The 13,564-nt window shown below is 45.1% G+C and overlaps 1 protein-coding gene across 4 annotated transcripts in view; it reads left to right on the top strand.

The window, feature by feature from the left end:
- Positions 1–13,564, top strand: part of MDGA1 (MAM domain containing glycosylphosphatidylinositol anchor 1) — a 431,369-nt gene that overhangs the window by 161,866 nt on the left and 255,939 nt on the right. The gene's annotated exons all lie outside the window — the stretch shown is intronic.

Below are 13,564 nucleotides of genomic sequence, written 5' to 3'. Positions count from 1 at the left end.
TGGCTTTTCCTTGTTCCATTACTTTACTCACTTTCTTGCTCTTGTTATTACTTTCATTCTGACCTTTCTTTCCCTCAGAAATCACTTTCAAATCTGTATCCTCATTAGAAACAGCTTGGGAGTTTCTTCCAAGAGTAGGCCTGGAAGCCTGGGCCTTGCTTGGGGAGTTTCCCCGCCCAGGGTGGCCCCTCCCTGGGCTTGCTCCAGACATCAGGAGAGCTACCAACACACAACCTCACAGCTAGGAGGCAGTATTATAGTAGTTATATTCTTGTACATAGGAGGCAGTATTATAGTAGTTATATTCTTGTACATAGGAGCAGTATTATAGCAGTTATATTCTTGTACATAGGAGTAGTATTATAGTAGTTATATTCTTGTACATAGGAGCAGTATTATAGTAGTTATATTATTGTACATAGGGGGCAGTATTATAGTAGTTATATACTTGTACATAGGAACAGTATTATAGTAGTTATATTATTGTATATAGGGGCAGTATTATAGCAGTTATATTCTTGTACATAGGAGTAGTATTATAGTAGTTATATTCTTGTACATAGGGAGCAGTATTATAGTAGTTATATTCTTGTACATAGGAGCAGTATTATAGTAGTTATATTCTTGTACATAGGAGCAGTATTATAGTAGTTATATTCTTGTATATATGAGCAGTATTATAGTAGTTATATTCTTGTACATATGGGGCAGTATTATAGTAGTTATATTCTTGTACATAGGAGCAGTATTATAGTAGTTATATTCTTGTACATAGGAGCAGTATTATAGTAGTTATATTATTGTACATAGGAGCAGTATTATAGTAGTTATATTCTTGGACATAGGGGCAGTGTTATAGTAGTTATATTCTTGTACATAGTAGCAGTATTATAGTAGTTATATTCTTATACATAGAGGCAGTATTATAGTAGTTATATTCTTGTACATAGGAGCAGTATTATAGTAGTTATATTCTTGTACATAGAGGCAGTATTATAGTAGTTATATTCTTGTACATAGGAGCAGTATTATAGTAGTTATATTCTTGTATATAGGGGCAGTATTATAGCAGTTATATTCTTGTACATAGGAGCAGTATTATAGTAGTTATATTCCTGTACATAGCAGTATTATAGTAGTTATATTCTTGTACATAGGAGCAGTATTATAGTAGTTATATTCCTGTACATAGCAGTATTATAGTAGTTATATTCTTGTACATAGGAGGCAGTACTATAGTAGTTATATTATTGTACATAGGAGCAGTATTATAGTAGTTATAATCTTGGACATAGGAGCAGTATTATAGTAGTTATATTGTTGTACATAGGAGCAGTATTATAGTAGTTATATTCTTGCACATAGGAGCAGTATTATAGTAGTTATATTCTTGTACATAGAGGCAGTATTATAGTAGTTATATTCTTGTACATAGGAGCAGTATTATAGTAGTTATATTATTGTACATAGGAGCAGTATTATAGTAGTTATATTCTTGGACATAGGGGCAGTGTTATAGTAGTTATATTCTTGTACATAGTAGCAGTATTATAGTAGTTATATTCTTGTACATAGAGGCAGTATTATAGTAGTTATATTCTTGTACATAGGAGCAGTATTATAGTAGTTATATTGTTGTACATAGGAGCAGTATTATAGTAGTTATATTCTTGTACATAGGAGCAGTATTATAGTAGTTATATTCTTGTACATAGGGGCAGTATTATAGTAGTTATATTCTTTTACATAGGGGCAGTATTATAGTAGTTATATTCTTGTATATAGGGGGCAGTATTATAGTAGTTATATTCTTGTACATAGGGGAAGTATTATAGTAGTTATATTCTTGTACATAGGAGCAGTATTATAGTAGTTATATTCTTGTACATAGGGGCAGTATTATAGTAGTTATATTCTTGTACATAGGAGCAGTATTATAGTAGTTATATTCTTGTACATAGGAGCAGTATTATAGTAGTTATATTCTTGTACATAGGAGCAGTATTATAGTAGTTATATTCTTGTACATAGGGGCAGTATTATAGTAGTTATATTCATGTACATAGGGGGCAGTATTATGGTAGTTATATTCTTGTACATAGGAGCAGTATTCTGGTAGTTATATTCTTGTACATAGGAGCAGTATTCTAGTAGTTATATTTATGAACATAGGGGTAGTATTACAGTGGGGAAAAAAATATTTAGTCAGCCACCAATTGTGCAAGTTCTCCCACTTAAAAAGATGAGCGAGGCCTGTAAGTGACATCATAGGTAGACCACAAATATGAGAAAACAAATCCAGAAAATCACCTTGTCTGATTTGGAAAGATTAATTTAGCAAATTATGGTTGAAAATAAGTGCAGTATTTGGTCATTAATAGTGATGAGAAAATTTCTCGAGCACGCTCGGGTGACCTCCAAGTATTTTTTAGTGCTCGGAGATTTAGTTTTTCTTGCCTCAGCTGAAAGATTTACAGCTATTAGCCAGCATAAGTACATGTGGGGGTTGTCTGGTTACTAGGGAAACCCCACATGTACTTATGCTGTCTAATAGCTGTAAATCTTTCAGCTGAGGCGAGGAAAACTAAATCTCCAAACACTAAAAAATACTCGGAGGACACCTGAGCGTGCTCGGGAAATCTCGAGTAATGAGTATATTTGCTCATCACTAGTCATTAACAAAAGTTCATCTCAATACTTTGTAATATATCCTTTGTTGGCAATGACAGAGGTCACACGTTTTCTGTAAGTCTTCTCAAGGTTGGCACACACTGTCGGTGGTATGTTGGCCCATTCCTCCATGCAGATCTCCTCCAGAGCAGTGATGTTTTGGGCCTGTCGCTGGGCAACACAGACTTTCAACTCCCTTCAAAGGTTTTCTATGGGGTTGAGATCTGGAGACTGGCTAGGCCACTCCAGGGCTTTCATATGCTTCTTATGAGGCCACTCCTTTGTTGCCCTGGCGGTGTGCTTGGGATCATTATCATGCTGAAAGAGCCATCCACGTTTCATCTTCAATGCCCTTGCTGATGGAAGGAGGTCTGCACTCAAAATCTCACGATACGTGGCCCCATTCTTTCATGTACACGGATCATTTGTATGTGGCCCCTTTACAGAGAAACAGCCCTAAAGCATGATGTTGCCACCCCCATGCTTCACAGTAGGTATGGTGTTCTTTGGATGCAACTCCGCATTCTGTCTCCTCCAAACACGACGAGTTTTGTTTCTACCAAACAGTTCTAGTTTGGTTTCATCAGACCATATGACATTCTCCCAGTACTCTTCTGGATAATCCAAATGATCTCTCCTAAACTTCAGACGGGCCCGGACATGTACTGGCTTAAGCAGGGGCACACGTCTGGCACTGCAGGATCTGAGTCCCTGGTGGCGTAGTGTGGTACTGATGGAAGCCTTTGTTACGGTGGTCCCAGCTCTATGCAGGTCATTCACTAGATCCCCCCTTGTGGTTCTGGGATTTTTGCTCACCGTTCTTGTGATCATTTTGACCCCACTGGGTTATATCATGCGTGGAGCCCCAGATCGAGGGAGATTATCAGTGGTCTTGTATGTCTTCCATTTTCTTATTATTCCTCCTACAGTTGATTTCATCACACCAAGCTGCTTGCCTATTGCAGATTCAGTCTTCCCAGCCTGGTGCAGGGCTACAATTTTGTTTCTGGTGTCTTTCGACAGCTCTTTGGTCTTCACCATAGTGGAGTTTGGAGTCAGACTGTTTGAGGGTGTGCACAGGTGTCTTTTTATACTGATAACAAGTTTAAACAGGAGCCATTACTACAGGCAATGAGTGGAGGACAGAGGAGCCTCTTAAAGAAGAAGTTACAGGTCTGTGAGAGTCAGAAATCTTGCATGTTTTTAGGTGACCAAATACTTATTTTCTACCATAATTTGCTAAATAAATCTTCCAAATCAGACAAGGTGATTTTCTGGATTTGTTTTCCCATTGTGACTCTCATAGTTGTGGTCTACCTATGATGTCAATTACAGGCCTCTCTCATCTTTGTACTTGCACAATTGGGGGCTGACTAAATACTTTGTTTCCCCACTGTATACTGGTTTTATACCTGTCGGTAGGGGCAGTAAGAACACTAATTCTCCAGTTATTGTATGGTCTGAGTGCTATTATTCTGTTATCAGACCTAACATTTTCTGGTTTTCGTCTCCTGTCAGGTTTGGGGGTCGATTATTCACCCCAGCTCTATAACTTCGGTTCTCCGGTTATATTTCTACATGCCGGAGTCCCAGCTGTCAGGTGTTCTCTCCTCCTTCCACAGGGTTAATCCAGAGCAGCTTCTTGCAGGAGCAGCATTATGTATTCTGCCTGGGTTATGTCGGCTCCTTTAGGGAACGGTCCATGCCAGCTGCATTATAGGCAATTTGCATAATAATCTTGTGAAGTTTCCCCACAAGCCCCGCTATAAGATACACAGTTATTGTATGGAGTCTTCGGGGGGATCTGCCGTGTAACAAGCTGCTTGACAGATCTTAAAAGACAACTATTATCAAGATGGATTTTTACTGTGCTGTTTGACATTAAGTAAAGTAAGGTTCGTTAATCTAACTGGGGGTAAACACTAATGAGGGAGGCTCAAATTCAGATGCTCCCGTCTTGGTGTGGAGTCTTCTTCAGCTGCACCACGTCCCTCGGTATCAGTCTCGGGTCAAACAAATCAATGAGAACAATAATATGACAACGTTATTAATTGTGAAGAGACAGGATTAGCATAAAAGCCAGTCTGTAATTCTCTACTTTTAATTAGTGATGGGATTTTGACAGTCTGCTCTCCTGCTGTCATTCTGCGGAGGGAATCTGATGAAGCGGACGATACTCCCAAGTATCAGAAGGTTGAGGGATTGGAATTGTGCTGGTCCAACTTCCAGGCTGCCAGTCATTGGAGAACAGCATATGGGGTGGTCTATTCTCCTGCTATCAGTCATTGGAGAATAGCATTTGGGGTGGTCTATTCTCCTGCTGTCAGTCATTGTAGAATAGCATTTGGGGTGGTCTATTCTCCTGCTATCAGTCATTGGAGAATAGCATTTGGGGTGGTCTATTCTCCTGCTGTCAGTCATTGGAGAATAGCATTTGGGGTGGTCTATTCTCCTGCTGTCAGTCATTGGAGAATAGCATATGGGGTGGTCTATTCTCCTGCTATCAGTCATTGGAGAATAGCATTTGGGGTGGTCTATTCTCCTGCTGTCAGTCATTGGAGAATAGCATTTGGGGTGGTCTATTCTCCTGCTGTCAGTCATTGGAGAATAGCATTTGGGGTGGTCTACTCTCCTGCTGTCAGTCATTGGAGAATAGCATTTGGGGTGGTCTATTCTCCTGCTATCAGTCATTGGAGAATAGCATTTGGGGTGGTCTACTCTCCTGCTGTCAGTCATTGGAGAATAGCATTTGGGGTGGTCTATTCTCCTGCTGTCAGTCATTGGGGAATAGCATTTGGGGTGGTCTATTCTCTTGCTGTCAGTCATTAGAGAATAGCATTTGGGGTGGTCTATTCTCCTGCTATCAGTCATTGGAGAATAGCATTTGGGGTGGTCTATTCTCCTGTCAGTCATTGGAGAATAGCATTTGGGGTGGTCTACTCTCCTGCTGTCAGTCATTGGAGAATAGCATTTGGGGTGGTCTATTCTCTTGCTGTCAGTCATTAGAGAATAGCATTTGGGGTGGTCTATTCTCCTGCTGTCAGTCATTGTAGAATAGCATTTGGGGTGGTCTATTCTCCTGCTGTCAGTCATTAGAGAATAGCATTTGGGGTGGTCTATTCTCCTGCTGTCAGTCATTGGAGAATAGCATTTGGGGTGGTCTATTCTCCTGCTGTCAGTCATTGGAGAATAGCATTTGGGGTGGTCTACTCTCCTGCTGTCAGTCATTGGAGAATAGCATTTGGGGTGGTCTATTCTCCTGCTCTCAGTCATTGGAGAATAGTATTTGGGGTGGTCTATTCTCCTGCTGTCAGTCATTAGAGAATAGCATTTGGGGTGGTCTATTCTCCTGCTGTCAGTCATTAGAGAATAGCATTTGGGGTGGTCCACTTTCCTGCTGTCAGTCATTGGAGAACAGCATTTGAGGTGGTTTACTCTCCTGCTGTTAGTCATTGGAGAACAGTATTTGGGGTGGTCTACTCTCTTGCTGTCAGTCATTGGAGAACAGCATTTGGGGAGGTCTACTCTCCTGCTGTCAGTCATTGGAGAAAAGCATTTGGGGTGGTCTACTCTCCTGCTGATAGTTATTTGAGAACAGCATTTGGGGTGGTCTACTCTCTTGCTGTCAGTCATTGGAGAACAGCATTTGGGGTGGTCTACTCATGCTGTCAGTCATTGTAGAACAGCATTTGAAGTGGTCTACTCTCCTGCTGTCAGTAATTGGAGAACAGCATTTGGGGTGGTTTACTCTCCTGCAGTCAGTCATTGGAGAATAGCATTTGGGGTGGTCTACTCTCCTGCTATCAGTCATTGGAGAATAGCATTTGGGGTGGTCTATTCTCCTGCTGTCAGTCATTGGAGAATAGCATTTGGGGTGGTCTATTCTCTTGCTGTCAGTCATTAGAGAATAGCATTTGGGGTGGTCTATTCTCCTGCTGTCAGTCATTGTAGAATAGCATTTGGGGTGGTCTATTCTCCTGCTGTCAGTCATTGGAGAATAGCATTTGGGGTGGTCTATTCTCCTGCTGTCAGTCATTGGAGAATAGCATTTGGGGTGGTCTATTCTCCTGCTGTCAGTCATTGGAGAATAGCATTTGGGGTGGTCTACTCTCCTGCTGTCAGTCATTGGAGAATAGCATTTGGGGTGGTCTATTCTCCTGCTGTCAGTCATTGGAGAATAGCATTTGGGGTGGTCTATTCTCCTGCTGTCAGTCATTAGAGAATAGCATTTGGGGTGGTCTACTCTCCTGCTGATAGTTATTGGAGAACAGAATTTGGGGTGGTCTACTCTCTTGCTGTCAGTCATTGGAGAACAGCATTTGGGGAGGTCTACTCTCCTGCTGTCAGTCATGGGAGAACAGCATTTGGGGTGGTCTACTCTCCTGCTGATAGTTATTTGAGAACAGCATTTGGGGTGGTCTACTCATGCTGTCAGTCATTGTAGAACAGCATTTGAAGTGGTCTACTCTCCTGCTGTCAGTCATTGGAGAACAGCATTTGGGGTGGTTTACTCTCCTGCTGTCAGTCATTGGAGAACAGCATTTGGGGTGGTCTACTCTCCTGCTGTCAGTCATTGGAGAACAGCATTTGGGGTGGTCCACTTTCCTGCTGTCAGTCATTGGAGACCAGCATTTGAGGTGGTTTACTCTCCTGCTGTTAGTCATTGGAGAACAGTATTTGGGGTGGTCTACTCTCCTGCTGATAGTTATTGGAGAACAGAATTTGGGGTGGTCTACTCTCTTGCTGTCAGTCATTGGAGAACAGCATTTGGGGAGGTCTACTCTCCTGCTGTCAGTCATGGGAGAACAGCATTTGGGGTGGTCTACTCTCCTGCTGATAGTTATTTGAGAACAGCATTTGGGGTGGTCTACTCATGCTGTCAGTCATTGTAGAACAGCATTTGAAGTGGTCTACTCTCCTGCTGTCAGTCATTGGAGAACAGCATTTGGGGTGGTTTACTCTCCTGCTGTCAGTCATTGGAGAACAGCATTTGGGGTGGTCTACTCTCCTGCTGTCAGTCATTGGAGAACAGCATTTGGGGTGGTCTACTCTCCTGCTGTCAGTCATTGGAGAACAGCATTTGGGGTGGTCTACTCTCCTGCTGTCAGTCATTGGAGAACAGCATTTGGGGTGGTCTACTCTCCTGCTGTCAGTCATTGGAGAGCAGCATTTGGGGTGGTCTACTCTCCTGCTGTCAGTCATTGGAGAACAGCATTTGGGGTGGTCTACTCCTGCTGTCAATTATTGGAGAACAGCATTTGGGGTGGTCTACTCTCCTGCTGTCAGTCATTGGAGAACAGCATTTGGGGAGGTCTACTCTCCTCCTGTCAGTCATTGGAGAACAGCATTTGAGGTGGCTTACTCTCCTGCTGTCAGTCATTGGAGAACAGCATTTGGGGTGGTCTACTCTCCTGTTGTCAGTCATTGGAGAACAGCATTTGGGGTGGTATAATTGCCTGTTGTCAGTCATTGGAGAACAGCATTTGGGATGGTATACTTCCCTGCTGTCAGTCACTGGAGAACAGTATTTGGGGTGGTCTACTCTCCTGCTGTCAGTCATTGGAGAACAGCATTTGGGGTGGTCTACTCTCCTGCTGTCAGTCATTGGAGAACAGCATTTGGGGTGGTATAATTACCTGTTGTCAGTTATTGAAGAACAGAATTTGGGATGGTCTACTCTTCTACTGTCAGTCATTGAAGAACAACATTTGGGATGGTCCACTTCCCCGCTGTCAGTGATTTGAGAAAAGCATTTGAATTATTCGACTCTCCAGTTGTCAATTATTGGAGAACAGCATTTGGGGTGGTCTACTCTCCTGCTGTTAGTCATTGAAGAACAACATTTGGGTTGGTGTGCTCTCCTGCTATCAGTCATTGAAGAACAGCATTTGGAATGGTCCACTTCCCTGCTGTCAGTCATTTGAGAACAGCATTTGGGGTGGTCTACTCTCCTGCTGATAGTTATTTGAGAACAGAATTTGGGGTGGTCTACTCTCTTGCTGTCAGTCATTGGAGAACAGCATTTGGGGTGGTCTACTCTACTGTTGTCAATTATTGGAGAACAGCATTTGGTGAGGTCTACTCTCCTGCTGTCAGTCATTGAAGAACAACATTTGGAGTGGTCTACTCTCCTGCTGTCAGTCATTGGAGAACAGAATTTGGAATGGTCCACTTCCCTGCTGTCAGTCATTTGAGAACAGCATTTGGGGTGGTCTACTCTCCTGCTGTCAATTATTGGAGAACAGCATTTGGGGAGGTCTACTCTCCTGCTGTCAGTCATTGGAGAACAACATGGTTCTCTCAACGTTTATATTTAGTGAAAGGACTGAGATGTGAGTGGTCTATTTCGCTGTTTTCAGACAGCTAAGGGACAGCAATTGGAACATCTATTTCTCTGCTCTCAGTGAATGGGGTGTTCACTTCCCTGCTGTCAGTTAGTGGAGTGGCTACACTATGGGAGGTCTACATCCCTGAATCATTGCTTTAACCATAGCCTATAAACAGAGCTGTGTTAATATGAGGGCTGCAGAACCTTAGCGCCTTAGCCATGATGGTGCCCTAGTGGTCTTCCTGCCCAAAATTTAAAAAATTCCATTGCGATAAATACTGTGCAGTTTCTGCTTCATCAGGTTGCACTTTTTGATTTGGAGTCCAGCACCTTCATTCTGGACCAAAGCTAGGGTCCAGTCACCATCCGGCACTGGCCCTGTCCGTCACTGGCCCGTCTGTCACAGCTTGTTCAGCAGCACTATGAATGGGCTTGTGATTTTCCATCAGGGCCATCAAGCTTCAGACTATGCGTCGTCCTCTTACCCATCCTTAATACCAGCCCTGTTATAGCGTCTTGTGCCGCCTTCACCATTCCTGTCCGGCTCCACAGACGGGTAATTGCACTGGGTGAAGGGCGTTTCTGTTAGGCCCCTTTCACACATCAGTTTTTTGCTGTCAGTCACAATCCGTTGGCTCGACGGATCCGTAGCAGATTGTGATAAACTGATTCAACGGATCCTTTTTTTGGCAGATCTGGCTAATTGGATCGTAAAAAAATTGGAGCATGCTCAGTTAAAGAAAACGGAATCCTTCGACGGAATCATTTGACGGATCCGGCGCCCATAGGCTTCCATTCGAGCAAACGACGGACGGCAACGAATCCGTCGTTGTCCATTTTTTGCGATGGACACAAAAAACGTTACTGTATCAATTGTCTCCAGCCGCCGGACAAACAATTTTTGACGGATCCGGCAAACGACGGGTGAAACGTGAGGCCATCCGATGCAATCCGTCACTAATACACGTCTATGAGAAAATAACGGATCCGGCGGCATCAGTCGACGGATTGCAAAAAACTGATGTGTGAAAGAGGCCTGAAGGTTGATGACCGTCCTTATATCTCCATATTGATAGGTGCCGTCACCGCAGACGCGTCCGGCTGTTCATGGCAGACAGGTGATAACAAGCTCCGCAGCCCCGCGCACACACTTCATCCTCCGGCATCAGCTCTCGCCTGTCAGACTCACAGCTGTGAGATTGATGTCGGGCTCAGGACCGGCTTCAGGCTCAGGAATCATGAACATGGATGTCCGGGTGCAATATTCTATACATTGTGTGCACGGACACCTGTCAGGGGGTGAAGAAGTCATTCCAGCAGTCCAGGAGCCAGGTCAGAGATTACCAAAAGCTGTGACTTGTATGTATTATTCGGCATAGTATACGTGATATCGGATCTACCATCGCACGCATGTATTTACTGAATTCTGTGAATTCTGCTTTTCTAGGCTCAGGCGGTGTCACGATTCACACCGTGACTGTCAAGATCCCTCAGCCGCTGCCTACAATATGTCACGGATTGGGGTGACCTTAGACCAGCAGACGGCTATCACATGTGCAGGGGGGGCTTATCCTAGTTATCCCTCCACTGCCACAATGTGATGAAAAAAACACACACGAGGCTATTGACCTCTTGTTTACAGCAGGGGCTTATTTTAGGTATCCCACTGCTCTTCAATATACCATGAACTGCAGGGATTTGTGTCTATCCCGCTTACAGTTCCACTTAACACTTGCAGCTCTCTGGCGCCCCCCTTACTCTCAGGTCAGATTAGGTACTGCACCTGGGGTAATTAGTCGCCAGAAAGGCTGCCTGCTATGTACTGGCTATTGGGCGCACTACAGCAACGCGATAACTACTCCCACTCAGGCAGGAACAATAATTATCAAGCCGCAGTCGCTACAGTGACCCCCCAACAGCCGGCACACGGTAAGCTGCCACCAGCGCCGATTAAACGGGTTCGGCTGCTAACCCCCAAAATAGTAGCGTAAATTCCCTTCAAAGACAGGGTACGTTTTTAGAGCATGGAGAACGAACTAGTAATAAATATGATACCCCATAAATGATTTTTAGGCAGTGTTTATAAAATATTTAACAAAGATGTTACAAATGAGACAATTGCAAATATGTACAAGGTAATTATAAAAATAAAAGGATTAAAGGAAGAAAAGATAACTCACATGTTCTTAGATCATTGCATTGCAGGCAACAGGCTAGGAGCTTTCCATCTATCCCAGTGCATTGGGCACTCGCAGTCTGGTCGCTTCAGGTAAAAACTCACAACTCTCCTCTCTTGGATGCCTGCCAGCACTTAAAACCTACAGTCTGTGACCTCACAGAAAGGGCTTGGTTTTCCAACTCCTCCTACCTCTTCGGTTTCACTAACTGGGCATTAAATATATCTGATGCCCGTATCTTCGCTACAGAACATAAAATAATCGCACCATACCCATCGTTCATCTCATAGTATCGTGGGCATTCCGATGAGATCAAATATGCCCTGTCTGGGATACATATTTACAGAGAAATCCCTACTTCTTCACCAGATGGAGTTAGACGCCCGTATTTAGAGTGATGCGTAGATCCTCCGAGTGTGATTATGACGATATATTTTGGTGTTCGTAACTTAAACGGTTTGCATAATATCTTCCAAAAACAGAACAAAGAAATCCCATGCATTCTAGAAGTTTCTCTAACAGTTCCTGCTAACACAAATTTCTCTTGCAGCTATGCCCGTCGTAAATACCTTTCGTCAATAAAACTCCCCCACAAGGCAAGCTCTTCTACACAGACAGCTAGAAACACAGGGAAAGAAAGAGAACCAGAGAGAAGGGGGGTTTAGCCCCCGCATGCTAGCAGGAAAACTAACTTATGATATTTCATACCATATCGTGACACCTCCCCCTTTTAGCGTGCGCTACCGCGGCAGGACCTCTCGGTATGCCTCCATGCGCACGTCCGTGGGTTCACCCTGACGGGAAAGTCCATCTGCATTACCATGCTCTTTGCCCGCTCTGTGCTTAATGGTGAAGTCAAATTGCTGAAGGGCAAGGCTCCAGCGTAGCAACCTGCCATTGGTTCCACACATGGTGCTTAGCCAGCGCAGAGGGTTGTGGTCGGTCACCACCGTGAAGGTGCGACCGTACAAGTAGGGCTGCAAGCGCTGCAGAGCCCAGACTATGGCCAGGCACTCCTTCTCGATGGTGGAGTAGGCCACTTCCCTCGGCAAAAGTTTCCGGCTCAGGTACAACACGGGGTGCTCTTGGTCCTCCGAGTCAACCTGGCTGAGCACAGCACCAAGGCCAAACTCGCTGGCGTCGGTCTGTACCAAGAACGGTCGACTGCTGTCGACTGCTTTCAACAAAGGGGCGTTGCACAGTGCTGTTTTCAACGCCTGGAAGGCCCCCTCACAGCCATCTGTCCAGTTGACGATGTGGGGTAGCTTCTTCCTGGTGAGGTCCGTCAAAGGTTTTGCCAGGCTACTATAGTGCTGCACGAAGCGCCTATAGTACCCTGCAGTGCCCAGGAAGGACATCACCTGTTTCTTGTTCCTGGGAGTGGGCCAGTTCACGATCACGCCCACTTTGTCAGGCTCCGGTTTCAGGGTGCCTCCGCCTACCCGGTGCCCCAGGTAGTGAACCTCCCTCATGCCCATCTGGCACTTTCCCGGCTTGATGGTCAGTCCTGCTCGGTGAATTCGCCTGAGCACCTCCTCGAGATGCTGCAGGTGTTCATCCCAGGAGGGACTGAAGATGGCAATGTCATCTAAGTACGCCACAGCGTACTTCTCCAGTCCCTGAAGCAGGAGATTGACCATCCGCTGGAAAGTGGCAGGGGCATTCTTCATGCCGAAGGGCATGACCGTGGACTCGTACAGTCCAAAGGGTGTGATAAAGGCGGACTTCTCCTGCGCCTCGGGGCTCAGGGGAATCTGCCAGTATCCGCGACTCAGATCCATTATTGTCAGGTATTCTGCGCCAGCTAACTTCTCAAGCAGCTCCTCGATGCGCGGCATTGGGTGCGCGTCAGAGGCTGTCATGGCGTTGAGCCCCCTGTAGTCCACGCAGAACCGGGTGGTCCGGTCCTTCTTTGGCACGAGAACTACAGGTGAGGCCCACGCGCTCTTTGACCGTCGAATCACCCCCAGCTGTAACATCTCATCGATCTCCTGGCGCATAATCTGCTGCACCTGGTCAGAGATTCGATAGGGTGTTCGCCGTAGTGGGGCGTGATTCCCGGTGTCCACCTCATGGACCGCTAACTCAGTCCTTCCAGGCCGGTTGGAGAACACGACCCGGAAGGGTTCCAGTGTGGTTTGCAACTGCAACCGCTGTGGTTCATCTAGCAAGGCGCTTACCTCCACGTCCTCAATGGACCCACGGGCCTTGGCTTGGGCCAGCATGTCCAGGAGGGCGTCTTCCTCCCCTTCTTCGGGTGCGCTGCAGACCGTTAGGACGAAAGGTTCACGTTCGTGATGAGCCTTCATTATGTTGACGTGAAAGGCCTTTCGCCTACCCCGAGTGTGGTCAAGCGTGACCACATAGGTGACCGGGTTGAGCTGTTGGT

This window comes from Ranitomeya variabilis, chromosome 2 (assembly GCF_051348905.1).
Source record: "Ranitomeya variabilis isolate aRanVar5 chromosome 2, aRanVar5.hap1, whole genome shotgun sequence".
NCBI lineage: Eukaryota > Metazoa > Chordata > Amphibia > Anura > Dendrobatidae > Ranitomeya > Ranitomeya variabilis.
This window is presented reverse-complemented; position numbering and strand designations above follow the sequence as displayed.